At 39.6% G+C, this 27,842-nt stretch overlaps 2 long non-coding RNA genes across 2 annotated transcripts; both read left to right on the top strand.

The window, feature by feature from the left end:
* Positions 1 to 7,492: 7,492 nt before the first annotated feature.
* Positions 7,493 to 16,471, top strand: LOC135307448 (uncharacterized). Its single transcript, XR_010368173.1, has 3 exons — positions 7,493 to 7,815; positions 8,196 to 8,470; positions 10,315 to 16,471. It is a non-coding gene; the product is annotated as an uncharacterized LOC135307448 (long non-coding RNA).
* A 1,527-nt stretch (positions 16,472 to 17,998) lies between these two features.
* LOC135289053 (uncharacterized) lies at positions 17,999 to 20,291 on the top strand. Its single transcript, XR_010351857.1, has 3 exons — positions 17,999 to 18,716; positions 19,062 to 19,126; positions 20,205 to 20,291. It is a non-coding gene; the product is annotated as an uncharacterized LOC135289053 (long non-coding RNA).
* The last annotated feature ends 7,551 nt before the right edge of the window (positions 20,292 to 27,842 follow it).

The raw sequence follows: 27,842 nt of genomic DNA on the forward strand, positions 1-27,842 counted from the left end.
TCGTTTGGGAAGTTGCCCACACGTTTTTGGTTCCAAAAGCACAAAATATACGATAGTGGCAAAATAAAACCGATTCTTTGTCACCCAGTGCTCTCACCTGACAATCTTACAGAAGCAGAGCCCAGGGCAGTAGAGATGCTTCCTCCATCAGATGGAATGGATGGCTTGTGCAAGACAGAGTTGGGGGAAGCAATGGGACACTGGGAAGGGCTTGGGAGGGGAAAAGAGGAGAGAGTAGATTGTGTGAGTTGAGAAAGGTCTGCTGTGGACTGGCACAAAAGGAAAAGGTGACAGATATTAATAGTGGAGTTATAGTTTATGATATGCATGACAGAGGCAAATTTTGACATTTTTGAGTGCTTGCTGTGCAGCCTTGGCTTATTTTAATATTAGTGTATATGTATGAATGGAATTAAGAGAAAGTAAAATTGTTATGTAGGTTGATATTCTAGCACTATCATTGGCATAGAGGAATATTGGATATGTGACCCCTTTAATGTGCTTAGACCAGAAGACAGATGTGATTTCTATTGTTGGAATGTGTCTGAGAGCAAAAGGTTTAAGAAATCTGTTATTTGGGCTACTGGGGTTTCTGTTCCTTTCCTGCTTATTCTCTGTGTTGAAGTAAACAGGATGTTTCCTATGTAAACAGAGATTTTTGTGGTTCTAAATTTAGCTCTCAATAGTAGCATTATTACTAAAGTCCTCAAGCTCAAACCGTGGAAATCCAAAGATTATTTCCATTTCAAATCCCATCAAAATGCTAACAGCAAAGTTTCCCAGCACCTGCTGCAACTGAGCACACTGGGCAGCTGAGGGACACAGGGATTGCACTGATTCCCTGGAACTACAAACCCTCAAGCAAGCACCAAAGAGAAGTGCTAAGAGAGGGAGGAAGAGAGGGAGGGAAGGAAGGGCATGAGCCCTAATGTGGAGAGCCAGCAGTAAGGACCAACAGTTTGTAGCAGCTTTCCTAAATTTTGAATGAAAGGAACATATTTAGCAGGCTATGTTTTATTCGTGTTGAATCCTGCACTTGAGTATTCTGGTGCTTCAGAAAATGCATTTGAAGGTGGCTGAGGTATTTCAGTTTGACAAATAAACTAAGCTGTGGTTACTTTCTCAGTATGTTTTGTGTCATGGTGCTAATTTCCCATTCACTTGATTGGGATGCAATGATTTCATGACAATGTCAGTGCAGGTCTATGGAAAAGACATTATGGTGTCAAAATGAAATGAAACAATGTTAATTTGTCTATGGAAACGGTGTTCCACTGCCAAATTGAAACATAACCCTCAGCTCAGCCACCTTGAGACTTGGCACTCCTGCGCTATCGAAGGACCCCGCCACACTGGGTGATTTTACAGCGGCGCACTGGGAAGCTACAAATCTGGATTAAATATTAGAGGAGGTAAGACAATTTGTTTTGTTCTGCGAAACCACAACTGTATAGCATTTCCTAGTGTTACAAGGGCCTTCCACATTTGCTGCAGTACCTAAAGCCTGGGGAGAGGATGGGAATTGAAGGGAGAAAAAGCATTTGCACAACATTTACTCAGATTTCTTTTGGCTTCCATTGGCGCTCAGCACATCTCATTCCTAGTGTTATGTTAATGGATCTTTTTTAGGTTAAAAATATTATTAGATTTTACAGTGTTCAGAGCACCTAACAAACATCTGGGACACTGGAGTTCAAATTAAGCAGTACACTAAATCCAATTTGGGTCTTAATTCCACCAGGATGCTGCATTTCTAGTAAAACAAAAATTTGAACATAAACCCCAGAATCCAAGGTGTAAGGAATACAATAGTGGAAAAGAATAATAAGCAAGTCAAAATCAAAAGACAGGGGTTGAGAGAGGGAAGAAGCAATATGTAAAGGGATAAAGAAAATATAAATAAATATTTTCTCTGTTGTTAGGGGTCTATGGAGTGATGGAATCTACTTATCAATCACAGTTTGTCTTTTGTTTTATGTTCCTGGACAGTATGACCACCTTTGAAAAAGGGTGATCTTTGATCTCCTGCCCTGGGGTGAGCACCAGCAGATGTTCTTTTGTTCTTCTCTCCATATTCAGTGTCCCTCACCTCCTAAAGCTGAAGTGTGCTCCCCAAAACTGACAGGTGTTTCTCTGTTTGATTGCAAAAAGATGGATTTAGGCTAAATGTGACCTGAAACCTTCAAAGTGGAAGGGCCTCCCAGCATGCTTGCGAGCTGGTGGGAGGGAAGGCTGTTGTAACATCTGCTCTTCTGAGAATATTAGCAAATCACACACAGATGTCAAGAAGAAATAGGCTTGGTTAGTTTGTTAGGAAGGACTCTAGCACCCTCTTTCATCCTGGGTGAACTTCTGGGGTGACTCTGTCTGCTGAGCTTCTCAGTGATTTTTTTTCCTTATTTGTGAGATGAGTGTAATGGCACTTCCCTGCCTTTTAGAGACATTATGGGAAAGAAATAAATTACAGGTTTTGTGGTGTCTGAGCAGTACTATAAGACAGTCATGTAAATACATAAGGCATCATGTGCTGGGCTGGGTGGAAAGGCTAATCACATGAGCACTATATCTTAAGGAAGCCAATCCTTTCTTTACCTGTGCCTCAGCTGGCATAAAAATCTGACACTGGCTAATGAAAGCAATAAAGCTATCTAATCTTATTGATGGCTATGGAGATTTCTTGGACATGAGGAGCTCTATGTTCTACTCTTGTATATTGATAAACTTGTCTCTGGGCTCTGCACAGAATTTCCAGATGTTCACTGAAGTCCCAGAGCTACAAGCCCTCCTGAGAGTCCAATTGCTGCTTCAATCTTACTGTGTGTGTGGTGCACATTCCTATTTTTGCATAAAGGTCCTTCTGCCTTTCATCATTACTGGTGCATGTGATCATGCCAGTAATTTCCTGGAAGATGCCAGGTCCTCTCCTAAACTTTGAGAGGCAGACTGAGCATGGGCATTAGTGTTCATACAAATATTTAATGTTCAGTTGTCTTGCACAGGCTTTCATGCACCAAACTATGACTGGTATTGCTGCCCCAGGGCAGGATGTCATGAGAATCTTCCCTCATCCCACATTCATTCATCCCCTTCTCTCTCCAAGTGGTATCCATCAAATATCCACTCTTGAGAACTCCCTGTTACTTCTCCATTAGTTGCATGCTCCTTCAGCAGCACTGTTTTTCACAGAGATTCCCAGGCTATCTGAATGCCTTAGAGGAAGATTTTGGCTCTTCAGGCACCATTTACACATTGTTTTGAAGTAGTTCATATTGCACTAGTTATAATTGTTAAGATGTGCAACACACAGCTGCAATGTACAATCCAACTTCAAATTTATTGGGAAGAACTACAACATGAAATATTGCAGACCTCCCAGCTTGTTTCAAACAGCTAAGAAAAGTCATTGAAATGTCCTGCTATACAGGTTGGGATTAAAATACATGAATCATTTGTGCTAAATGAGGAAGGCAAATTCACCATATTTTAAGAGTGCTTTATTCAAAGTGAGGCACACCCCCACCCCCACCCCTTTTTTTTTTTTCTTAAAAGACAGGAAGATTTCTTCCTTTCCAAGATTTTCTCTCTCCCTCTCCCCCTCTGCCCCCCCACCCATACATGCTTGGGCAAACATTCACACAAGCACACGCCTTCTCTTTCTCTGGGTGTAAAGCATGGTGGACATCTGGTTTCCAGGCTCAGTCTTCACCCCCAGAGACAAAGAACAACGTCATTGTTTGAATATGTTCTTTAGAGGTTGATATTTGGGGAATTTATCTGCTATCCTCCAACAAGTGAGACCATTCCAACACTTTTGTGCACTGTGTAATCCGCAGATTAATTGCACAAATTACAGGAATTATCCTAAAATTTTTGGGTAATGTTTGCCCTGTCAACACTGTAATTGAGATGACTGGGCATGTAGAAAGCCTGCATGTGGCAAGCAGCAATCCATGATGCAGATGGGGAGGCAATTTGTCCTTCAAGGACTGTAGTCTGCAAGTAGCATAGGTAATGTGAGACTTCGATCAAAACAAAAAAAGCAATGGGATAATCTTCCACAATACTATGTAATATGGAGGGTGTGTAGCTGTCCTCCAAATACCAGGTGGACTTCCAGTGCGTGTGTGTGTGGTGGGAGAAAATATTAAAGTTACAGATTTTAGTGTTTCATCAAATAAAACTCTGTTGCTTGTGAAATCAGACACAGTAGTAAGGGGAAAAAAACCACCAAACTTTTAATGGATTTGTGCCTACATCATCTGAACTCTACTCTCTGTGGTTTGGACCAAGTGGTGGTGCCTCACAGGGCGTATCCCACTGATCACATCAAACCTGCCTTGTCATTTTGAAGAGGTGTTAGGTGCAATGTCTGGATTTGTGATGGAAGACATCAGATCAATGACCCAGACTATTCCTTTACATCAACAAACAGAAGCAAAATATCTGTAACAGTGGAATAATGTCTTAGAGGTTATGTTTATAGTGCTAAGAACTAGAAACATTTAGGATTTGCAGGCAATCCTTTTCCTTTCAGTGAGATGGAAATCAGAAGAGAGGATGGTGAAGGCTGACACGCACTTGAGCTCAAAGGCTTCCAAGGGAGCTGCAGTTCTCACTTCACATAAGCACGGTGTGGCATTGTGTTAGCAATCCTTACTTGCTTTGAAGTAAGGGCAAATCCAGACTTTGAGGCTGATTTAACCATCAAATGTGCCATTGTTATTTCATTTTTTATTTTTTTCTTTCCCAGAGACCCCTAAATACTCTAGTATTTCCAGGAAGACTTAAATATGGACAAGAGGATTTTAACATGGGTTTATTTCTGGACCTCCCAAAAGTTTCATTCAGAATTTCCCAAGTCGGTATAAGTGCTCAGAGTCACTGGAATGGGCTTGTTACCAAAGGCAGAGGGGTGTTGATAGTTATTCAATGCAATTTGTATAAATTAGGTGTTTGGGGAATCAGTACAGTCTCTGACTTAGGGCGAGAATTCCCTTCTGTGAGATGCTCGAGTAGTGAAGGAACTCAGGCTTGGAGCTTTGGAAGACATAGAGCAGAGTGCAGGACAGGAAAGGAGTGAGAATGTCTAAACCAGACAAGATTTGTGTCCGATTCCAGTGCGCCTCCATGTGCTTTTAAAGTGAGGGACAAATGAGACCTTGATTTTGTTACAGTGAAAAGAAAAATTCCCATTGTGTTCAACAGGGCTGGGATTTCATCCAAGACCTCCACATTATTCTAAGGCACTCATGTAGCCAACATTTAATCTTTTAGAAAGAGTATTCTGTTTCCAGAAATTATCAATGTTTTCTAATTTTCTGACTTCATCATCCACAAAGCCCCCATCATGACTTCTTTTTATACAACACATTTTTGCTCTTTATTTTTTCTTTCAATCTTGCAATGATTGTTATGCCCCCAAAGATCAAAGATTCATAGAATAAGGTAAAAATAACTACTTGCAAATAATAGATACATGCTTTTTAATAAACTTTTAGTACTGAATAAAGTAAAATACCTGGAAAAAATCTGGAATATGAAGAAATGCCAGATATGTTCTTGATTTGACTTGGAACAGGATTTCACCCCACAATTTTATGAGGAATATTTAGCACACAGACATTCCACCTCCTTGTATCTCCACCCCCATATATTTCAAAGCAAGAACAGAAGGCAACGCAAAAGTAGCTGCCACCATCCACAAGATAATTCTTTCAAACATCTCTCAGCATTCTAAACCATAATCTAAACTTATGTCCACATAACAAATAACAGCCCTTTGAAATGAACTGAGAAACTGTAAAGCCATTAAGAAAATGTGCCATTAAGAAAAGGATTTCAGCTTTTCCTATGAAAAAGGTTCCCAATGTATGTATTTCCACATGTTCAGAGAAATGATTAAAGTGTTTATAGCTTTTGTAATTGGTCTCTCTCAATTTAAAAATATAGGCTTTTTTTTAACGTTACATTTCTCTGCCGCTCTTTGTCTAGAATAACATTAATGAAGTCCCATTTTCTAAGTTGCCGAAGGTAGGAAATAGGGAAGCGATGTGTTTAAGAGAGTACGTTCCCGAAGCGCGCCGTCTGTCTGCCCGTATTCCAGCAGGCACGGCCTCCCGTTAATGTGTCCATTAGCCACAGCGCGCTCCGGCAGGCTCTGGGGCTGCCGCGCTCCGCTGGGGCGCACATGGCAGCAGGGAAAGGGCTCGTTCTCTCTTTCAGAGCTCCCTCCGCATGCTGCTGCCCAAGACAGGGTGCTTGGAGGAAGACACGTAATGTTTTTTCCTTGTTTGGGTCCAGTCGAGGGTGGTCAGCAGCCTGAGAAAGCTGAAGTCAACCACCAAATGCCCAAAAGCAGCAAAAAGAAGGAGGGCACTGCTAAAACAGTCCCTTGCCAAAGAGTATCCAGCCTTTTCTACAAGAGCTTTTGCTCTGCTCTGGTAAATGCTATAAACATACTGGCTGCACTGATAGAAACCACAGGTATGGCCTTGCATTCAATGAGTGAGTGAATCTTGGTCCTGGAGGCCAAAGCCACTTTCATCACCTACAGATCATGGCTTTTGGAGTGCTTTGTAGCTCCTTTAGGTCAGTCCAGAAGAGAAAGAGAATGATTTTCACCCAGATTCCAAACGAATACATTTGTTTAATAGATAAGAATATATGCATAGATATAGGGGCTTTTTTTAGCAACTGTCAATCAGGCCACATGTAAATTTTTCTCATTCTATTATTTTCTTTTATGCTGTTAATATAAAGCTTTAGGTTTTGTTCCATTTGTAAAAGCATATATCAAATGTTTTGTTATTTCTTTTCATAATACCCCAGGAGATGGTGTTTTACCTTTCCTTTTGTAAATTATCTTAAGTAGAAATTGTCAATCTGGAATTGACAGGTATTTGTTACAGAAAACAAGGCATTGTTCTCATTTTGCTTCATCCACCAACACAGGTGCTGCTGTCATATGTCACAACAATGGGGAAACTTATTAGACTATAAAGAGAAACAATACTATAATATAAAGATATGAGGGTGGAAAAGTCTTAGGATGTGTTTGCTGGCTGGAGGTATGAAATCCTATCCTTCATGTAGTTGATCTGACAATGCTCTGACACTCCCACCAATCTCTTCTTTCCTGGCTTCTTCTTCCAGGAATGCCCAGGAAGAATATAAACTATTGACATTCCCTCTCCCACCACCCCCAAAGCTATCAAATAACAGAGTCATAACTCGATCAATGAGGTTGTTCCTCACCTGTTGAGTTGCTGACGGAGAAAGGACACAGATTTTGCAGGAGCCAGGATTACTCTGGTCTAATTATAGAAAGTCTGGGCCAGTTGCAGGATTATATTATGGAATGTGTTGTGACCGATGCAAATATCCACAGGCAATTCTTCTGTCAAAGGCTGGCCTAGATACAGGGAAATTCCTAAGTAACTTGCTAAAGAGTCCCTGTTTTGTGAGCCTGTCAAAGGAGGCGACAGTGGTCTTTGCTGGGCTGGCGGTGCTACTGACCCTGGGCTGTGGCACTGTTGGCTGGAGAGTTTTAGTCTAGAAAAGGCCTGAGCTGCAGAATCTGGGACAGGATTCAATTCACATCACGCGAATTTGGGGTTGAATGTGATCAAATAAGAGCATTGCCATCCTCTCACTGGCAGCAAATCAAATGAGTTCTTTGGGCTTTTTTCCTCCACAACAAAGAACAACAACAGGAACAAATGCTGGGAGAGGAGAGAAAGACGTGACATCATCTGTGGAAAAGTTTTCCCTTTTTTTCTGCCTGAAGGACTGTTTTGATTTCCAACTGCATCTCAGGTAAGAATGAAACATGATATTAGGTTGAATGCACCAGCTGAGTGTAAATGGAAATACCTGCAGTTGAAGAGAGGGAGAGACTACACTATGCTGCGTTTTTAAAATCTTTCTGATATTTGTAGAGGCCAAGCAGCTCTTGGCCTAGCTTCAAATAGCTGAAACATTGGTCAAGTAATTTTAATTGTCTCAGTCTCATTCAGATCATGGCAGTGGCTGGGGTTATATCTGTAAGCTTCCACTAATCCCACCCCTCTGTACTCTAGCCCTTCTCCTAAACCCCATCTTTCCGTTTCTGTGGTATGGGAGAGCTGGTGATTTGGAGCCAGCTACATATGCTTTATGTTTCCTGAAGATTAAAACCCATGTGTAATACTCCATAGTCTGTCAACAGCCAGCTTGGGAAAGAGACCAAGGACTAGAAAGCCAAAACCAGACTGTTAGATCAATCATGGCCAAGATGTGCTTCTCACTTATAAAGGCTAAAAGAAAAGCAGCGAGGCAAGAAGTTTGTCCTTTGCAATGTTGGAAGACTGCTGCCCCCCATCCTGTGTCTGATTCTCTGCGTGTCAGACTATACACAAATCTGCAAGAGAAGATATTGCTTGTGTGTTTAAAATACTTCTGCCATCAGACAGGGAGAAGACTGCTGTCTACAGTAAGTATCCAGGCTTGGAATAAGTAGCCAATGATTTGTGTTCCCTTTGCTTTTTTCTTTTTTTTTTCTTTCTTTATTTTTTTTTCTTTTCCTTGGTGTAGTATTAAATAGTAGTCTGAAACTATCTGCTTGTACAGAACTGAACAAAGTGGTATGTGTTCCCAAACACTAAAACCAAGTTGTCAAGACACATCCTCAGAGACAGAGGGTCTTTTTTGTTGTTGTCCAAGAATGTCTTATTTAAAATGGCATTCCTTGTAAAGATGCAAATGCTATTTCTTTTAAAATGTACCAGTACTGAGAATAAAGCAAGCAAAAGAGGAAATTAAAATGGTGACAAGGGAAGGAGGTCTGGCAAGTTGGCTTACAACCAAATGACCTCTTGATAGATCAGCGGGGAGCCAGGAATGCATGAGATTACCATGAGCTAGAAAGATTTATAGTTCTTTGTTTGGTCTCTTGGTAAGTTTTCACGTATAGTAAGCTACATGATGGGCAATGATAGGGGAGAATAGTGGGCAAAAACAATCTGGAACCCCAAATATTTATTGTGATTCCACAAAAAAAAACCCGAAAGCAAGGAACTAATTGAAGATTTAGAGCATTTGTTCATTTCAAATAATAACAAACACCCTTATAAAGGAAATACTTTGCATAGCCCCCCAAATCTAGCTCTCTCAGATGAAGCTATTTGCAGGCTGTAAATTTAGCTCCAATTGCATTAGGCTTGTACAAGTAACACAAGAAACTCTCTGTCGTGGGAATGGGTGTCTGGGTTTCTGCAAGAACTACACAGCCCTTCCTGAGCTGAGCACCTGCAGGGGGAACATCCCTCCTCTGTGGGGATGCACGGTGCACTGCACTAACTAAACACATCCTCAGATTGTGCCAGAGCTTCTCAGAAATTTGCAACTCTTGCAATTTCATCTACAGAAGTCTGAATGAGCATTTCTATTTTCTCATCATCCAGGTGATCTGGAACGTCTGAGCATTTGTAGTTTATGTTATCCAGATTAAAAACTAATGTGATGGTGCATTAGATGCCAAAGACATTAAAATGTAAAAGCAAACAGATTACAAAATCTAATTTATGAAGCACTCTGAAATTAATAGTAGTGCTATCAACTTGTTGTTATGTACTGGTTGTTACAGCCAAGTGTAATCTGAAAGTCTGACCAGTAGATTGAATCCAGGAAGATGGAGTGACCCCAGCCTTGTTAAATAGCAAAGCACACAATTTTATTTTGGGTTGCAAATCCTTTTTGCTAATAATGGGACACTAGAATTTTGAAACAACAAAAAAAAACCCTTTAAGCACAAGTAACAAAGTAAAGATTAGAACAACATTTTGGTTTTAAAATGTAATTATTTCCTTCTTTTCCCTGTGCAGTGTATATGCCATATGTGCATGTGGTATGTTCATTACATTAGTTAATTATTATTACTTGTTTATTTCTTTTTAACCAATGAACTTGTGTCCTTATCTGTTTTCTAGGAAAAAATATACAAATAATCTTCTGCCACAGCACAATATCATGTGAGAACCGCAATGATGGTGTCTGTAATGTATCATTTACTAGTGTCTTTACATGCTAACTTATTCTCTTTTTCTGTTAAACCAATGAATTATATTCTCTTAGTAATTTATTCACTTGTCAAAACTGAATGTTAAGAAACCTGGAGGTTTGCCTTAAACTTATAATAGAATTTAAAGGGCAAGTATTCAAAATTCAGCTTCAAGGTGTGGACCTTTTGCACAACCTTACAAGTGCTTTCTGAGTGTTATCATTTTGTCAGTACGATTCTGACCTGATTTGCATTCTTCACATTTCTCTCTTTAACAGGCTGGAATTTGCACATTTAAGTTGCAAGTTACTACAGGCAGCAGTTGATTTGAAGATACCTTGCAAATGCAAAATCGACACCTTTTGCTGAGTGTTCAGCTTTGAAACCAGAGGAGGACCAATGAGACAGAAAGGCTTTGCAAACAGAAATGTCATGACCTATGGCTTGGGGAAAAGTTTTCAAAAAGATGCCACTAATTTCCGATATTGTCAGTTTCTGAGAGCGCTAATTGTGGCTGGGAGATACTGAATTAAAAAAAAAATTAAAAAAAGTTAAGAAGTCCAAAAGGAGAGTATGTTTTGAAAAGACTAATTTGTGGGAACTGAACAACCCAATGAGTTGGGCAGCTTTGGGTGTTCTCTTCACAGATTCCTGGAGAATTCCGGCTAGCATGAAGGAAACCATTTATTTCTAAGGAATTTGGAAATAAAAGAAATTAAAAGTTTAGAGAATAGTGAAGGTCTTCCCACTCAGGAGAGTGCAGCCATAAATGTTCAGGAATATGAAGCTCATCTTAAAACTCCTTACATAATTCCAAGCCAGAAAGAAAACTAACTTCTGTATTTTTAGTCTGACACCATGTACAACTGCATACTGTATTTTTATCTGGCAAGAATGAGTCCGTCAAATACAAATGTAACATGTACAATGATCCTTCATTCTAGCTCTAACACAGATGGTTATCCCTATAACAAATAAATAGCAAGGCTCAGAATCGAGAAAGGATAAGAAAAATTATAACCAAGAGAAAAAAAGGCCCAGTGCAGATGATCTTGTGAGACACTACTTGATCCAACTCCCCTTAAGATCTCATATCTCAAAATCACAGTGGGATAGCAGAGCCTAGGAGCACTTACTGGAGAATACAAATATGGATAACTGCAACTCCAAACTACCTGTTAAACACAGTCATATAGTATTCTGTCAGGCAGGTTCAGGGCAGTTTGGAGCATTTTGCTCTGCAATATACTCTCCAATTTCCTCTGGAGCCCTCAAAGTCCATCTCTTCCAGTTCTTTGAAAACCTAGGTGCTCTTGAGCATATTTTTTTATATTATTTTTTAATATAATTGTTCTTTATGGTTATGTTTGTGTTAGGAACAAAAGCATGAAAAGAAGAACAGCTTCCCCACTTGTATAAACTTGGACATCTTACTATTTGTTTTCCTTCTGCACTGAAACATTTTTGTGAGTTAGTTTTATGTTGGACCGCCAATGTTGGCAAGCCTGTGCTGCTGGTGTAGCATGGAGAATACAGAGGTTAAAGTATTATTTTAAACTGTCACTGTTCCTTCATGTGCTTCTAACTCTTCTTCCCTATTTATTCCATGACTTCTTACTGCTCTCATCACCAGAATTATTAGTGTTTATCCCTACTAGTCCACGAATGTTGTGAGAAAAAAAAAAGAGATGAAGATATTAAAATCTTTTTTTGATTGTGTTGGGCAAATCAGATAAATGTAAAGGAATGCTTCATGAGAAGTCCTGTATTCTAAGCCAGGTCTGTAAGCTCACAGATTCACCACAATCCCTTCCTCGACTATCAAAGTATTTAAGGCAAATCCAGAGACCTTGTCAGCTCCTAGAGATTATCACAGTGGGCTACAAGACAGGTGCATAGTTAAAGAATTTCTTGAGCTTCTGGACAAACCACTCCTGTCCTTTGTTGCCTACTTGTGGGGTGCCCATACACAGGTACTTTTCAAAGGCTTGCCTGGAAACATGGTGACAGAGAAAGGTATTCATCCGGGAATGCTTAGAATAACTCAACTGGAGTCAGGATTATTAAATTCTCCTGCTGTCAGTGGCTTGCAATGCATTACTTGCACTTATTTGAGTAAGCTGCTCTGTTGTGGCCTCTGTTTATATTCTGGTCTTCTGAAACTTTAAGAGTTTTATTATGCAAGTTTCATAACATTTAAAAGGTAAATTAGTGATAAATATGTCCACACTTAATAACGTTGAAGTAATATCTTCACCAAGCTGCAAAGATTGCAGGGATAATTCAATCTATAGATTTACAAATAATTTATTCAGTTTTTATTTTAACTAGTTTTGCTGTATGAATGAATTAAACAGCTGGCAGCTTGCCTGTCTGTTCATTGCTCTGCTCCCTTCTCCCCCATTTCTAATGTTTTGCTCTTGCCCTAGCTGCAAATGCAGCATCCTTTTTATTTCACAAACATTCTCTCCAAACAAGTTAGACAAGGGAGATGCTGGAGTGTGAGGTGATGTTTCAGGGCAATTCAAAGGCATGTTTTCTTATATGATTTACTAAGTGTTCTCAGAAATATTGTTTCATTTCATAACATTTCCAGTTAGGGTTTTTGGGGGTTTGGTTTTTTGTTTTGTTTTGTTTTTTTGGCAATCTTCTTCCCTAGTACAGTGAAGCAGATTTCTGAATGAGGCTGATGAGATTTGTAATATACCCCAAGTTAATTTAGACAGCAGGTTAGCCCCTCAACAAAACTGTGGCCCATATACAAGTCAAATCTGCTTTTTTCCTTGGGCAATGATTTATTTCCCTCTTAAATTGGCTGGACCAGTTAGTTTTTTATTTTTATTAAGTCACACTATTCTTAAATGAAACTATTGATTTAAAGTCAGCTTAGTGAGGATTTAATTTGTTTTCAGGGGATTAGAGCAGGTAACATGGGATAATTTTACAATAAAGTGGAATAGAAGCATTCCTTCACATTACCCTCACCTTTTTTTCTTGCCAGGCTGCACAGACATTACAAATTTTCAAGTGAATTGTGGAAATACATTCATAAATCAGGCCTAATTCCTCTGCCTGCTTAAAGGCTATTCTAAAGAATATTTTCCTTTGACCTTGTCCATGTTTGTCCTTCCATGGGCTGGTACATCTGATAATTCCACACAAACACAGATTCACACAAAATTTTTTTGTGTCCACAGTAGGAATTGTAAACACGGACATTTATTGAGAAATACAAGACCAGACACGTCTTTTAATACAGAGGCTACAGAGTGTTTTAAAACACCACTCACTCTATTGCTCACAAACAGGGATAGCTATTGTTGGTATTCCTTGATAGTACATATACTGGGTATGTTGGGTTTTCTTTATACAGTACAGTGATTTTAATCTCTGGTCCATGTAACCTCAGGAAACCTCTTCCTTCTTTGTCATTCTGTCTTTCAATCATAACTAACACATGATCTAACAATTTCTGTGATTTTACCTGGTGTTGTGCAGTCTGCTTTTGCAGCTTTGCTCTCAGTGACTTGCATTGGGGCAGACTCTACAGCTCTGAGTAGCATTACCCTAAGATCAGACACTCCCCATTTCTATGCTTCTTTTTTGGTGGCCTTGATTATTTTCTTAGCAGTCCTCTGCTTCTGGCAACACATCCTTGCTAGGAAATATTTCTAAGTTGTTCTACATAGCATGTTTCCCATTGCTCATATGCATAGACAATGTTCTTCCCATCTCTTTTTTTTCTTAACTTACATGAAGCACATACATGCTCTACCAAGTTGTGAGAAGAAACAAAACAAGTCCTTAATGCAGCATTGAATATAATTTTTTTACATGGCCTCTGTCACTTGTGCTCTTACCAGGGGATGGGAAGCTGAAAGCAGCAGAAGGATAACCCTATTGGCTGTATATCTTCCATGCTTCTCTGTGGTCCCTGTCTCCCCATCTCTGTCTTGTGAGGCATGAGGACTATTTCTCTCTGCTACTACTGAGTGAAGTGGGAAAAAAAGGCTCAGATTTTGTTATTATGACTTTACTGAGTGAAAACTGCCCCACTGTTACTCAGGTCTTGGGAATAGAGATATTTTTTTCCTCTCCCTGGAAATCCCTAGAATCCTGGTAGAAATGCAGGATGTAGGTGGACAGGTAAGATGTAGGTGGACTTACCTCAGATATTTATAAGGGCAAAAGAGAACAGAAAGGAGAATTGGAAGAGCCAGCACAAATACCTAGTTACAGAAGGGCAGCCATCCTCCTTTCCCTGAGGCAAGACAGGCCCAGCAAGAACAGGAAACACCCACCCTGATGATGGCATCGTGTGGTTTCCAGTCTCTGAGGGTTTTTTTTTTCAGAGTGGGAGAACTCCTCCTTTCCTCTCTTCTCCCTTTATTTGTCTCACCAAGTCCTCCTGTGAAGAAAGGCTTCTTTTGCTGTATTCCTCTTACAATGACTGGTTTTTTAAGGTTATTTTTCAGTCTCTGTTAACACAGTTGGCTTCTGATTAGACTTTCTGTTGTAGGTGTTGCTGATAAAATTTCAGCAGGCACACAGACTCAGCTCTACATATACATTAAACCAGATGCAGCTCACTGGCTGGGTTTCACGGTTGTTGTTTTTGTTTTTTTTTTCTCCTTGCTATATAAATGTGAGATCATAAGTAGTAGAGAAAGAAGATGGAGGTATTTCTTGGAAGACAGAGGAGAAAAAAGCATGTACTCTCAATTGCACTGCTTACAAGGACTGTGGTTTATTATTATTTATTAATGGGGGGGAGAAGGAAAAAAAAAAGGTTTGCACACACCACACTCAACAATTTTATGAGATCCACATCTGGAATCCAGAGCATCTCAGGAATCAATCTATCAGACCCTAGTCGATTGTAATAATGCACCTGGGGTGAAATTCTGGCTCCATTAAAGTCAGCTGGAACTTTGCCATTGCAATGCAAAAAGTGATGGCTGATGTAGGCTACTCCACATTAGCTCTCAGGCAGAGTGAGATGGCTTATAAGTCACCAATATTTCCAGATTTGGCATAACATTTAGGGAAAAAAAACCACTGTCAATCCCATGTCTCTGTACAGAGAGAAAAATTAAGAGTTATAATGAGGTCATAGTGCCTGCACATTTGGCTGTTACTAAAATAAATAAGTGTTCATGAACTTTTTTTCATAGGTAGAGGCTTTTAGGATGAAACAGAAATATTGTTTATTGTGCCTCAAGGTCAACACATATTTTTGTGTGTGTGTATGTAAGCCATCCAAAATCCTGCTTATAAATATCTATTTTGTTGTGCTTTTTCCCATCCTTCCACTGGAAATGCATTTCCAACTGTAAATAGTATATTCCCATTACCTACCCATCAGTCAAATCAGCTCATTTCTGAAATTCAATTAAAAGGGTCTCATTGCCATAAATCGAAAACGATATTTTATTGTTACTTTGTAATTTGGAAGAATGAAAATTAAAACAGTAGCTCTGATGGAAAGAAATGGCTACTAAATCATAATGATATTTTGCAGTTTATCTGCTCATTGCTATTTTATTTCAGCTATTTCAGAATGGAAGGACGATGAAGTTACTTGCACACCCTATACCAGTTTTATTTATTTTTTTGGCTACTCCAAGCACTTGTCTAAATCTTTTTTATGATTGTTTATCTAAGTTTCTCCCAAATGTTTCATCAATTGCTATCCCTGTTCTTTTATTCCATATGTTAACTGCTTCCTGTGTATAAAAGACAGTTTGCTTAAATTCCTTTGGCTCTTGACCTCTTCTTACCCTTGGCAGAGACACTCTGTAATTTTGGGGATTTTTTTTTTTTACAGTGAGCGTCAATTGAATTGTCTTAGTGTCAGATAAAATGAACAGAAAGGCCACATATGTGTCATTTAACTTGTGAACTTGGCTACAGATACAATAGATTCCATGAAATGGGTGCAAGGTGGGGGACAACCAGAGGTTGAAATTGAAGTTCCCATGCTCTGACTACCGATGAAAATTGAAAAGGATAAGCATGTTAAGAGGCATTTATAATCAGCAACAGTGACTAGTAGTAAATAATGAAGATGCTGCTGCTCTGAGGAGTATGCGATGCCAAACCTGTGAACCCTCTTTAAGATTTAGCAGGAGTTTTACTGGCTGGGGGGGAAAAAAGATCCATTTCAGTTCTGTGTTGCTTCAGTATAGATATTGCAAGGGGCCAAGCTCGTTGTGTCTCATTCCCCTATTCCAACCCCATTCAAAAACCATAATGCTGAACATTTTACTTCATTTGGAGTGTTATGCATTCTGCCTAGAAACATCTGTGGAAAAAGAAAAAGAAAAGAACCACTGGAAACATGGAGCAGAAATGAATTTAGCAGCTGGCAAAGTGAAAAATCACACATACCAAGGAGATTTTGTGTAAGGAGAAGAGATGAGAGCAGGGCAAATTTATTAAAACAAAAAGAAAAGTCAAAAAAATGAAACCACGTATCTGCCATATACAATATATAGAAGAAAGCCCTCAGCCTATTCAGTAGAAGATGTTAACCAGAATACTAGAAGTAATTAAGATTTCGTTTGAGTTGAATACAAATATTTGCAAGAATGCACATATGTATGACATCTCTAGGCAATAAAAACCTAGTTTTAAATTTACCCTGGAAGAAAGATTTATGCAGCCATTTCTCATAGGTAAAACTGGTGCAGAACCACGTAAAAGCCACCATAAAGTTTGGTTATGTTTAGATACCACCCCTCTTGAAAGCATGATCTTTGGCAGTCGGGCAGAGAGTGAGACACCGCTCTGTTTGGCTCCATATATCAGGACAATTCCTGCTGACTTGAATGGAAGCTGTGCCTAAATTAGGGCTATTGCCCAGCCCCTAATGAGGAGAGTGCTCACTTGCAGCGACCACTTGGGTCTCTTGCAGTGCTTGGCAGTGCAGCTGAATCTGTGCCTCCTTTCCTTTCCCCACCCCTCAAGAGTCCCCACAGCAGGTGAGGCTTTTCCCTTCCTTTCCTCTGAAGATTAAGCACAACAAAGGATGTTTTCTGTAAAGCTGGGTACACAGTGCAGTTTTGCCTTCTCTCTAGTTGATGTTCTAATGTGTAACTGTAGGGTTTAATTTTACTTTACATTAATCAAAGAACAATAAAGGCCATAAAAACCCCACTAAGAAGCATTTCAAGTTAAGATCCAGAGCTAAATGCCATGGGATTTTGCCTATTGTCTTGTTTAGTCCCTCTGTAAAAAGAGCTAGATAGCGGGAGAAAGAAAGAAAAATTGAGCCCATGTTTTTTGCATAGAGATGGAGAAAACACATAATAAATTAGGGGGAGAGAGGAGTGAAATAAAGGCCAGAGGTAAACGACGTTTAATTGTGTGAGCTGCTCTTCCTCTTGTGGCTCCTGCCAGCTGCTGCTGCTATTGCTACCTTCCTGTTTTAAGATGAAAGCAATGATGGTAGACACGTGCAGACACACAAAAGAACCTATTTGGACTGGTGTGTCAGCTCATCTTTATCAAATGTTGCACAGGTATATTTTGTTGCCATGCTTCATTACCCCAGAATGGCGTGCCTGAAATGTTTGTCTCTTCTATAAACCCAATAGCTTTCCCAGGGAGTCACATTTGACAGAGCAATAGACAGGTATTCGCTTGCTGGCATCCGTTTGTAAAGCCCGGGCAATTATGTATGTATTATCCATATATATATATACACACACATATATACACATGGGGAACACACACACACATAAAGATATGTATATAAACATGCATACATATGTATACATATGTCGATAAACACAAAGAACATGAGAGGGTGATGTACTGCTATATTGTTTGTATATAGAGGGAGACGAGACATCTATATATGCAGTATTAAAGGGATGGTCAATACAAATATGTGCATGCTTGTACTGAAATCAACACATCCACTTGGACAAAATTAATAAGAGAAAACAGGAGTTTTAATACAAATTTCTTGTTCAAATACAGACAGAACTTTAGTGAAGAATACAATATTGGAAAAATAGGTGGATGGTCTCTTATGAATATTTTATTTCTGAGGTTTTCCACTGAGAGGAAAAAACCCCAACGAAATATGAGACACGTCACTTTAGCTTGGAACTAGAGTTAACAGTAACTCTGTTCAAGAGAAGCAGGAAATGAGACTAAAAGGCAGAATAAAATGAAGCGGGGTTTTTTGTTGTTGTTGATGGTATATGGGGGGGGTTTGTTTCTTTATTTTTGGTTTTGTTTTTTTTCCCTGGAGAAAAGATGTTATTTGTAGGAAAAAGCTCTGAGGGGTGAAGTCAGTCAGTATGTGCCTAGGAGCCCTTTTGCACAAACAGCCAGCCACAGAGGGTTTACAGGCACATCTGCAGAGTGAGAGAAAGATTCAATAACAGCGTGGCTACCTTCATTAGTTTTAAACTAATTCACATGCTAGTGCTTGGTGTATTGCTTAAATGTGTCTGATTGTTCACCTGTAACATGATAATATTTTCTCCCTCATAGGAGGGTGAAGCTGAGGGCTTATGAGCTTCCCCATGACAGCTCCTGCTCCAGCTGTGCTGAAGATGTGCACACACCAAAATGCACGTGTGCCTATAGCCGAGGAGGGAGGACTAACTACACTGCCAAATACTCTTTTAGAGGGAAAGAAAGCTGCAAGGCTGGGAATTGCAAGGTGGGTGCTGCTTGCCCTGCCATCCAGAGCAGAGGGCTAATGGCATGGGGGCGGATGGAGCCCGGGTGTAACCACACAGAATTTTCAGGATAGTTCCATCCCAGGGTGGTAACAGCATTGAAATGACTTGATGGATACTATTTTCATTATTATTACTTTAATGCACCATTGTGGACGTGGTCCTGTACCATAAAAGAGTAACGCAAGCAAAACACAGGCCTCATATATGCAATTACATCCACTGCAGCTCAAAAAGAAGACAATTAGCGGAGTGCATTCCCCAGAAAGCCATCCACGGAGGTCAGAGTTCGGGAGTAACATTTCCTTTCTCATCTCTCCCCCCAGAAAACTAGATATTACCAGCATCAAATCATCCACAGAGCACTCTAACTAAAAGGAGAACATTATGGGTAAGTAGCAGGCGCTGTAATTGCCTAAACAAACAGAGTTTAGACAGAAAAACTGTAATTCCAGTGTTTCTAGCCTGTGGTTGTGTTTGGAGGGTTTTTTGGTTGGTTCATTGGTTGTATGCTTTTTGTCTGTTTTGTTGCATATTTTTTGTAAGTTTTGGGTGGGTTTTTTGTGTTGTTTCTTTTGCTGTATCTAATGCTAATAAATAGCATAATGCAGAAAATGCTGCCTTGATTTATTGACAAAATTAAAATAAAACTGCACCTTTTACTAAAATTACCGTTCATGGCTGCTAATAAGAAGGTGAGAAATAAAAATTATCTGGACTCCCAAATTTGAAACTAATCTCTTATTTTGAATATTGAAAGCATTTATGGTGCTATCTTTTCCTCTATTTTAGCATGTGCTTGTAATGCCCAGCTGGAGCTGGAAGTGGCTTAGACAGCCTGCAAGACATTGTCCTTCCTGCAGGAGTGGGAAGGGGACCAGAAATACCAGCACTTCTATATCTCTGCTAAATTTCCAGTCCATTGGAGCAGACATAGCTGTGATGGGGGTTTGGCTGAGTGTTTTTGGGGCACTTAGAGCCAGTGATTACCCCCTCCTCTCCAGCTGCCCTATTGCAGAGCGCCTCCAGAAACACTTGGGGGAAGCTCTACCTGTTAATAATGACGGCTAAGAAGCTGCTGCCTTTTACTTCTTGGTCTGTTCACCACCAGCTGGCTTGTTGAGAAAGGTGGCTTGTCAACACCTGGAGACCCCACATAGCTGGGGATAGATCTCCTTTTTATGAGCACATCCTGGTAAAGAACATTGTGGCTTTCATGTAATGTTGGCAGCAAATGCATTGCTTGCTGTGCTTGGAAGTTCCCTCCATCATTTTGTTTCTTGTGTCCATTTTCATTGCAAGATTTTCAGGATTCAGAGTCAACCCCAGCCAGCTTACTCTCAACACCAAGGTTTCTCATTTTGGCTGGTGCTAAGGGATTGCTGTACTTTATATGATTAGTAATAGCTTAATAAGCCTGAGAAACTTGAACCTCCCCTTGACCACTGTGGTGCTCATTGTCATTTCAGGAACTGCATCACATGAGTTCTAGGTTTGAAAGAGGTGCTACAGCATCCACTGCAGATAATATGACTCCTGTCCTGTGTAAATTTCTCCATACAAACTGCACAAAATCAACAGCAGGGTGAGTATGGCAATAAAAGGGAGAAGATCATGGGCTGAGGGACCAGGGGGAGCTGCTGAAAAGCAGCAGCAGATTATGTGGAGCTGAAAGCTGGGCAGACCTTCGGGTAAAATAATAGCACCCACTGTGTTTGTATCAAATGCCATGGGGATTTTCTCTAATGAAAAGCCACATAGGTCCCTGTTTTTTTTTTTTTTTTTTCCCACACTGGAATCAAAGGCAGGGGAGCAAGAAATGCATCTGTAGGTGCCTTGCAGCTTTTTGGTCCAGTGTATTACACTGAATACGCTGTTGCAACTGTATATTACCTTCCCTTTAATGATATATCTTGTGGTCAGATTTTTGGGGAGCATGATGGCAATTGTGGTGAGTCCTTTCCTCGGCACAGATAATGGCATAACCAGGTCTGCTTGTTGTTAGTCATCAGCCCTGTGTCTGACCTCTGTGCATGTGTGCATCTAATGACAAAAATGTGTGTTGATAAGCAGCACTTTGTGAGAGAGTTATTTGCTTAATATACTATTCTGGCTTAACATCTGCATGTGGATTGGAAACTGTCAGAGTGAAAGAGAGTAATTTTAAAAGGTATCTGACAATATAAAGATGGTGTGAGGTAACCTGCTGGGACAGTCGTGGTGAAATCAGATTGGCAAAAATAAGGGCTGACCTGTTACTTGGAAGAAAGGGGCCAATTTATAAATGTGATATGTTCCATGTTAAATAACTCAATTTACTTTTCTTTTAATCTGAACAGTTGAAGGTCTTAGAAAATTAGTTAGAAGTCATTTGGTCTCTCTGGTTTGTGCTACTTTAGTATTTTTTATTCCTTTTTTTTCCTTTTTTCCTTTTTTTCCTTTTTTCCTTTTTTTTTTTTTTTTTTTTTTTTTCTTTTTTGAAAGCAGTGTTGGTTGAGTATCTCCAAGAAAATGAAGTACCGGCAAGGGGGCAGAAAATCGTGCCTGTTATTTCATGTAGCCAGAGAAAGAAGCAACACCTTGGAGGTGAATGATAGATATTATTATAAAAGAGTTGTAGCTCAGGGCAGGTGAGCAGTGTGTTAATGAGGAGCCACCTCCTGCTTTCTGACAGATGACTGTCATTGTTCAAACGCTGCCATCAGATTGATTAATAACTGGGTCATCCTGCCCTGCAGTTGGAGTAGACTGTCTTCATTCTTTTGCTGATTTCTCTAATATGCTGACCTGGAGGTGACCCAATAGAGGTGGAGCTGAGATTAGCATTTCATTTCTTGTAGAACAACAAGAAAAAATTCACAAGGAGGCCGTGGGTGCAGGGGGAACACTAACCAAAAACTCAAAGAATGTTCTTATCCCCAGAGCAACCCCCAAACTTATTCATCATTTATGAATAAGCAGTTTTAGTATTTGATACATTTATATTTTTAATAAAGATTTAAATTAGTCAGGTTCTTTTCTGCAGTGTCAGCTAAACCTAATGAAAAGATGTATAAGGTCTCTTCAGAACATGCAAAAAAAGTAAAGACCTGTGTACTGAGGGGCAAGGGAGTGAGCTGATATAACATCAAAATTCCTGCTTTGCCTTAATGTCTCTTAATGTTCACTAAATTCACTATTAAAAGACCAAATAGTAAACAGCATGCTTTGACAAGTGAAATACAGGCGTATTATCCCAGATGACTGTTATTATGTGGAAAGAATGGCAATTCTCCTTCAAGATTTGTGTAATTTTCTCTCTTTTCTTGATTTAAACTCTTCTGAAAGCAATGGCATGGTGAGTTTACCTTTCTCCTTGTCATATGTTGGCAAGGTGTGATGGCTCTCATCTGCTTCGGGAGCATGGAGCACAATATAATAGTCAACTTGAGCCAGAGGGATACTTGCAACTAATTAGGATTCAATTTTCAGACTTTTTGGAACATTGCTTTGGCTAAAAGTTACATGAAAATATCCTTCAAATAGCTTGTGAAATTGGCTCATTTCTGGCACTCTTTTAAAATTACCAACCCGTCTATTACATGGACCAGCTCCGCAATTTGAGACTTTTCTATTTAAATGCAACATTTGTTACATTTTTCAAGAATACCTGCTATTCCTTCCATCTTCCTGGAGAGTCCCCTCCCTCCTCCTTTCTCATTACTTGTCAAAGCAACCAAGCTTTTCTATCCTGGGACTCCAAGCAGAGCAGAATGCTCCTATGGAATGTGGCTAACCAGGTGAACAGACCTAGAAGTGTTCCCATTTGATCACGTGTGCTCTTCCATGTAGAGTACCTCCAGCTCAGTTAAAGCATTAGGGAATTAGTTTTTGTTTTGTTTCTACAGAGGACAACATTCCCTTTTTAAGTGAGGCTTATGTTTTCAGGTATAAGCAGTGAGGAACCAAAGCCAATAATTATCAGCATCAAAAACAACTTCAAATCTCCACGCTGAATCATGATTTGTGTTTTAAACACATTTAGCCTTACAGCATGCAAGATTGTTTTATGCTCACAAAATACATAACTAGAGGCTAGAACAAAACAAAACCCAGTAGAAAAAGAAAAAAAGAGGTTTGTCAAAAACAAAATGTACCCAGATGTTCATTTTTAGTACTTAATGTATGTAGCACCATAGTTCCAGCCACTTCTGTACTGTGGAGCCATTTTTGAACAGTTATCACTGCCTGCAGGATGTTCCTTAAAACAAGAAGGAAAACCTTAATGTAGGTCATTTCTCTACAAAAAATAAGGGGTTTTGAGCTTGGAAGATTCCAGATAGAAATACTAAATCAGTTCCCCTTTACCTAAAGCTGCATGTGTGTAAAAGTATTCACCGCATCCTGGGCAATGTGTACAGCCTGGTTCTTCATTCAGTGCTGTGAGACCACCCTATGTATGCCATGCAGTTTTGGTAATCTGGCATGGCTTTTGAAGTAGCTTCAACTTGGAAACATTGGATATGCTCATTAACAATCAAATGGATGTAAAATTTGAGGCAGGCATTGCTGTCCCCTTGCGCAAAACAGTGGGTCCCAAGTAACTTTCAGTTTGTGTAAAACAACAACCAGGGCAGTTATTTTGATATTTTAAGAATAATGCTTAGCACAGGGCTTCTATGAAGACTGGGAATAAGCACATTGTTTGGAGGCACATTTGAAAGGGTGCCTTGGAGTTCTGTGAGGGGAGGTGAGCTTCTGGGCCTCTTGAAGTAACTGCTGGGGAGATTCTCCATTTCAGTTTAGCACACTATTAAATCTACTCAGATACATTAGGGTTCTGTTTAAGTAACATTAAAAGTTGACTTTAGAGCCATAAAAGCCAGGAAACTCAGCGTTAATGCTGAAAATCCTGGCTTGCAGCTCTGCTTTTGATCCAAGGCCTTATACCAAAGTAATAACAATAATGCAAAAAAATTTGCATTAAGGCTGCAGTGGCACACTAGATTTCAGATTCCACTATGGCCTTTTTTCTTTACTGCACCCTTCTCTTCAGACACTTTTTAAACTCTTTTTGGTTACAGCCAACTTTTCTCAGACACTGCACCAAATACCTGTGGTAACCAATACCTTTCTGTAGGTGGAAGTGGTGATATCAAAGTAATCACTGTGAAATGCCAAATATCTTTTCAGCAGTGCCCACTTAAAGACCTTTAAGATTTCTATCTTGGGATGTGTGTTGACAAACTGGTGTACCATGGTATCTGAAGTGACAAACTGGTGTGCTGTTGTATCTGTAAAATGCTTTTTTCATGTTATTTAGTTTTGCTCCTTCTACTTAAACCATAATTCAGAAAGGAAAGAGATAATTTAAAAGTTCCATAAAGTAGCAGAGGAAAAAAAAAGCAGTTTTCAGGGAGATAGCTGAGTTGTGGGTTGCTGGTAAATAGGAGCCTTGTTTGATTTTGGTACTGGGAGAGGAAAATCAACACTGGGTGAAGAGCAGAAGTGGCAAGATGTAGGCTGTGGAGGATTCAGGATAACCTTGGGTCCTCTTTACACCCAGGGCAGAATCCCTATTGACTTCATATGTGTAAAAATTTCATCTTTAGCTTGAGAAGTTCCCAAACAAGATGGTCAGTGTGGATTTTATGTACAGGCAGTCTTGCAGTCCCACTCAGCTTGTTTCACCTTCTCTTACTGAAAAGATTTTTATCCAATGAAATATGGGGAAAGAACTTAACAGATGATTTTATTCTCAGGTCTTCCAAGATGGTTTGTTTAACCTGACACTTTCTATATAGGCATTGCAAGCACAAGCTAAAATGGTGCAAATGGGGACAGTGTGTGGAACCTGACCTCAACACTGGAGTCTCTTAGCTAGTAGTAACTAGCTAAGTATTTGTTGCTGTTTTCATGAGGAAATTGATTTGGCATATTTAACGTTGTTTCTTTATTTTATAGGTAATGGAGTATTCCCATAGCTCTGCTAAAAAATAGTGTGTGTGTATATATAAATATATCTATATATGTATATATATATATGTGTGTATATATATATATATATATATATATATATATACATACTCTTGCAGATTTACAACTCTGCTGTTTCACTAGGGATACACTTAATGTGACATAATTCTCTGGATATGACAATTAAATTCACATGACCCACAGACTACCTCACAACCCAAAGTTGCCCTTTACATATTATGAGAGAATAGTGATTACCCTCTAACCACTTATTTAATCTGTTTTGCCAATGAAACTTTGTCTTTTCATGCCCTAAAAAGATGGAAGGGGAAAAAAAATCAGGTGTTTGTAACAAAACCCAGTAATGTCACAGTGCCCACTATCTGTACCTCTGCCAAATATGCTCAAAGGGATGTCATGTTTCTTCTCCATCACAAACTTATTGAAACAAGAGAACTTTTTGTTGAGAAGGATCTTATATGCATATAGGGCTTAAGTAATTTCACAAATGGATCATTTGGTGTGGAGAATAACACTGCATTGGAATAGCATTGAATTAGTATGTTTGCTATGTGTATGGATATCTCATCCCAAATAAATGTGAGTCTCTGTCCCGATGTTGATGAAAGTGATCTTTTTGTTTTTTAACCAGTTGATAGGGTGTGGATGTGCAAAAGTAATAGGGAGAATCTAAGCTCTGAATTTGCCATCACTTTGTGGTTTTGCAGAGTTCAAGTTCTTGAGAAATTCAAAGTCCTGCTTGGTCACTGTATTGTTACAAACTTTTAATATTATTGCTATAAGCTGGAAGTGCAAGAGCATGGTCTTTTCTGCATTATGCTTTAAATGCCCAGAGCCTCTAAAATGAGAGATTGAGGCTTGGCTGAGTCAACTCAACATTTCATTTTGCTGAAGCAGATAAATACACTTTCATTAAATTTACTATGGGAAAATCTTTCAAAGCTAGGTCCCATGGCACTTTCGGTGGTAGCAGATTTCTGCACAAGAGTTTTTGGCCAAGGTCACTGTGTACTAGCTGTCCCCTTGACTGCCATTCTTCATCTCAGAGGTGACTGAATTTCAGTGATGGGTGAAGTAATTTTTCTGCTTTAACTTAGGATATCTTTGGACACAAAGTCTAAAATAAATGTGAGATATAATTAAACACACACTGCAGAATTCTGTATATGGGGGAAGGGATAGATAACCTGTCTGTATCAATCTAACTTATAATGGAAGTATGTTAAGCCATGTTTTCTTTCTTTCTTTGTGTTTTTTCAAACAAACCCTGTTGTTTTTCTAAGGGACAAGTAAACTATCCCTGCCTTGGAAGATCTTAAAATTAGTAGGGAGATCTCCTGAGCTGGCATGCAAATAAAACTGTTTCGTTGTCCTTCCTATTTCAGGGCCAACTATGAAAGACTCCAGTTTGCCAAAACACGTAATTCATGACTAAATGAAGGTCTAATGAGGTCACGGAGGTAGAGCACTAAATCCCTCACCAACCTGTTAAGATTGTTTTCATCTTCTACCAGGCAGTTAGATCAGCACGGCAGCTTTTACAAACAGCAGTGGGAAAGAAGATTCAGCATTAAAAGTGAAGGCAAAAATGAAAGTTACCATTAGGTGAAACTACTGTGTTCTGCACAGGCTTGTTTGTGACTGAACCAAGGGTGTGAAATCTGAATATGGTTTTTGACCCTTCTCATAACTGCAGGGGAGAAATGGTCTAGTAAATAAACATAAAACCCAGGAGAGTTTTTTTTTCCTATTACAAACTACCTGTATTACACTGGATAAATTCTCTATGGAAGCATGCACCAACTCCCTGCTTGGAAAAAAGGAATGAAATAGCATTTCCCTTGTCTGTAGAGCTGAGGAAAACCACATTAAATACACTGCACCTTTAGGCTCTGATGAGGAGGGACAAATGAAAGCCTATATTTAGAATCTAAATGCTAATGTGACTAAGATTAACCTCGACTGAGGTTTTAAATTGGGATCAGCTACAGCTGCAACACCTGGATCACAGTTTCACTGGAGTTCTGGGCTTAGGGGAAGCAGACTGCTTTGGCTTGGGCCCCCTACTCTAGCATGGAGGGTTTTTCACAAAAAAAAACCAGAGTCTTTCAGGCTGGACCCTCTGTCACTCTGATTTCATGCTGTGGCAGATGTTGTGACGATGCAAAGTTGGACAACATAAGCAAATCTCAAAAGAAGAAAGTTCTCTAAACAAGACATGCTTAGGCTTACATACTTACATTCATGGTAAATCAGGAACTCACAGCAGTCACTATCTCAAGGCAGTGCTATGACCATGTATTTTACATTTACACCATTATTATTAACAGCAAATATAAATGAGGAAAAAGATAGGTGCACTAGGAATACAACCCTTCTATCAACTCACTTAGGAAACTTAGTTTTCCTTTTCTTGAACCCGAATGCAACTTGAAACATTATTTTGAAAACTTTTGAATTTAACCCCAACTTACCCTTTCTATGTCCTATTGTTGGTTCAATGGTAACAATTCAGAAGCAACCAGTGATCCCTTGGGTGGGGCCTGTTCAGCACAAAGTCCATTTTCATACCTCAGTCTGCAGAGCAGGTTGAGACTGCAAGTCCCCTAATTATCCTTGTCACACAACTTCCCAGCACCCCTGTTAAGTATTTTTACCTGTGTCTACCCACACTCAGCAAATGTTTGTGGGGACTCATTCAAAATGGGAATAAACAGTGCCCATGCTGTGCTTTTACTGCTGATGGGAGTGTCCTATTTCTCTTTTCCCAGGAAGAAGGAAAGACACTTCCTTAGTAAAACACCGTAGGCTTTTTTGTGCCTGAAATTTGTCCTGCCTTATTAACTTTCCATATTTAATGCCCACTAATAGAATCCTGTTAGTACCCCATCCTAGTAGTTTCCCACTTCCATGCTGCAGCATAGACACTACTGTGCTGCCAACTCTACTTCTTGAGATAGTAAATGGAGTGGAGGTAGGCAAGGCACATGAGATGACATTCTCCATGGCAGAGCTCTGCCTGCCCACCCTTGCCCTCTGACAAACTGATTGGGCATTGCCAGCCTCTCAACAGACTGGGTTTGAGCTGGAGCATGAACCCCCAGAACAAAGCCTTGGTTTTGGCAGCCTGG

The sequence above is a fragment of the Passer domesticus genome, chromosome 1, assembly GCF_036417665.1.
Source record: "Passer domesticus isolate bPasDom1 chromosome 1, bPasDom1.hap1, whole genome shotgun sequence".
NCBI lineage: Eukaryota > Metazoa > Chordata > Aves > Passeriformes > Passeridae > Passer > Passer domesticus.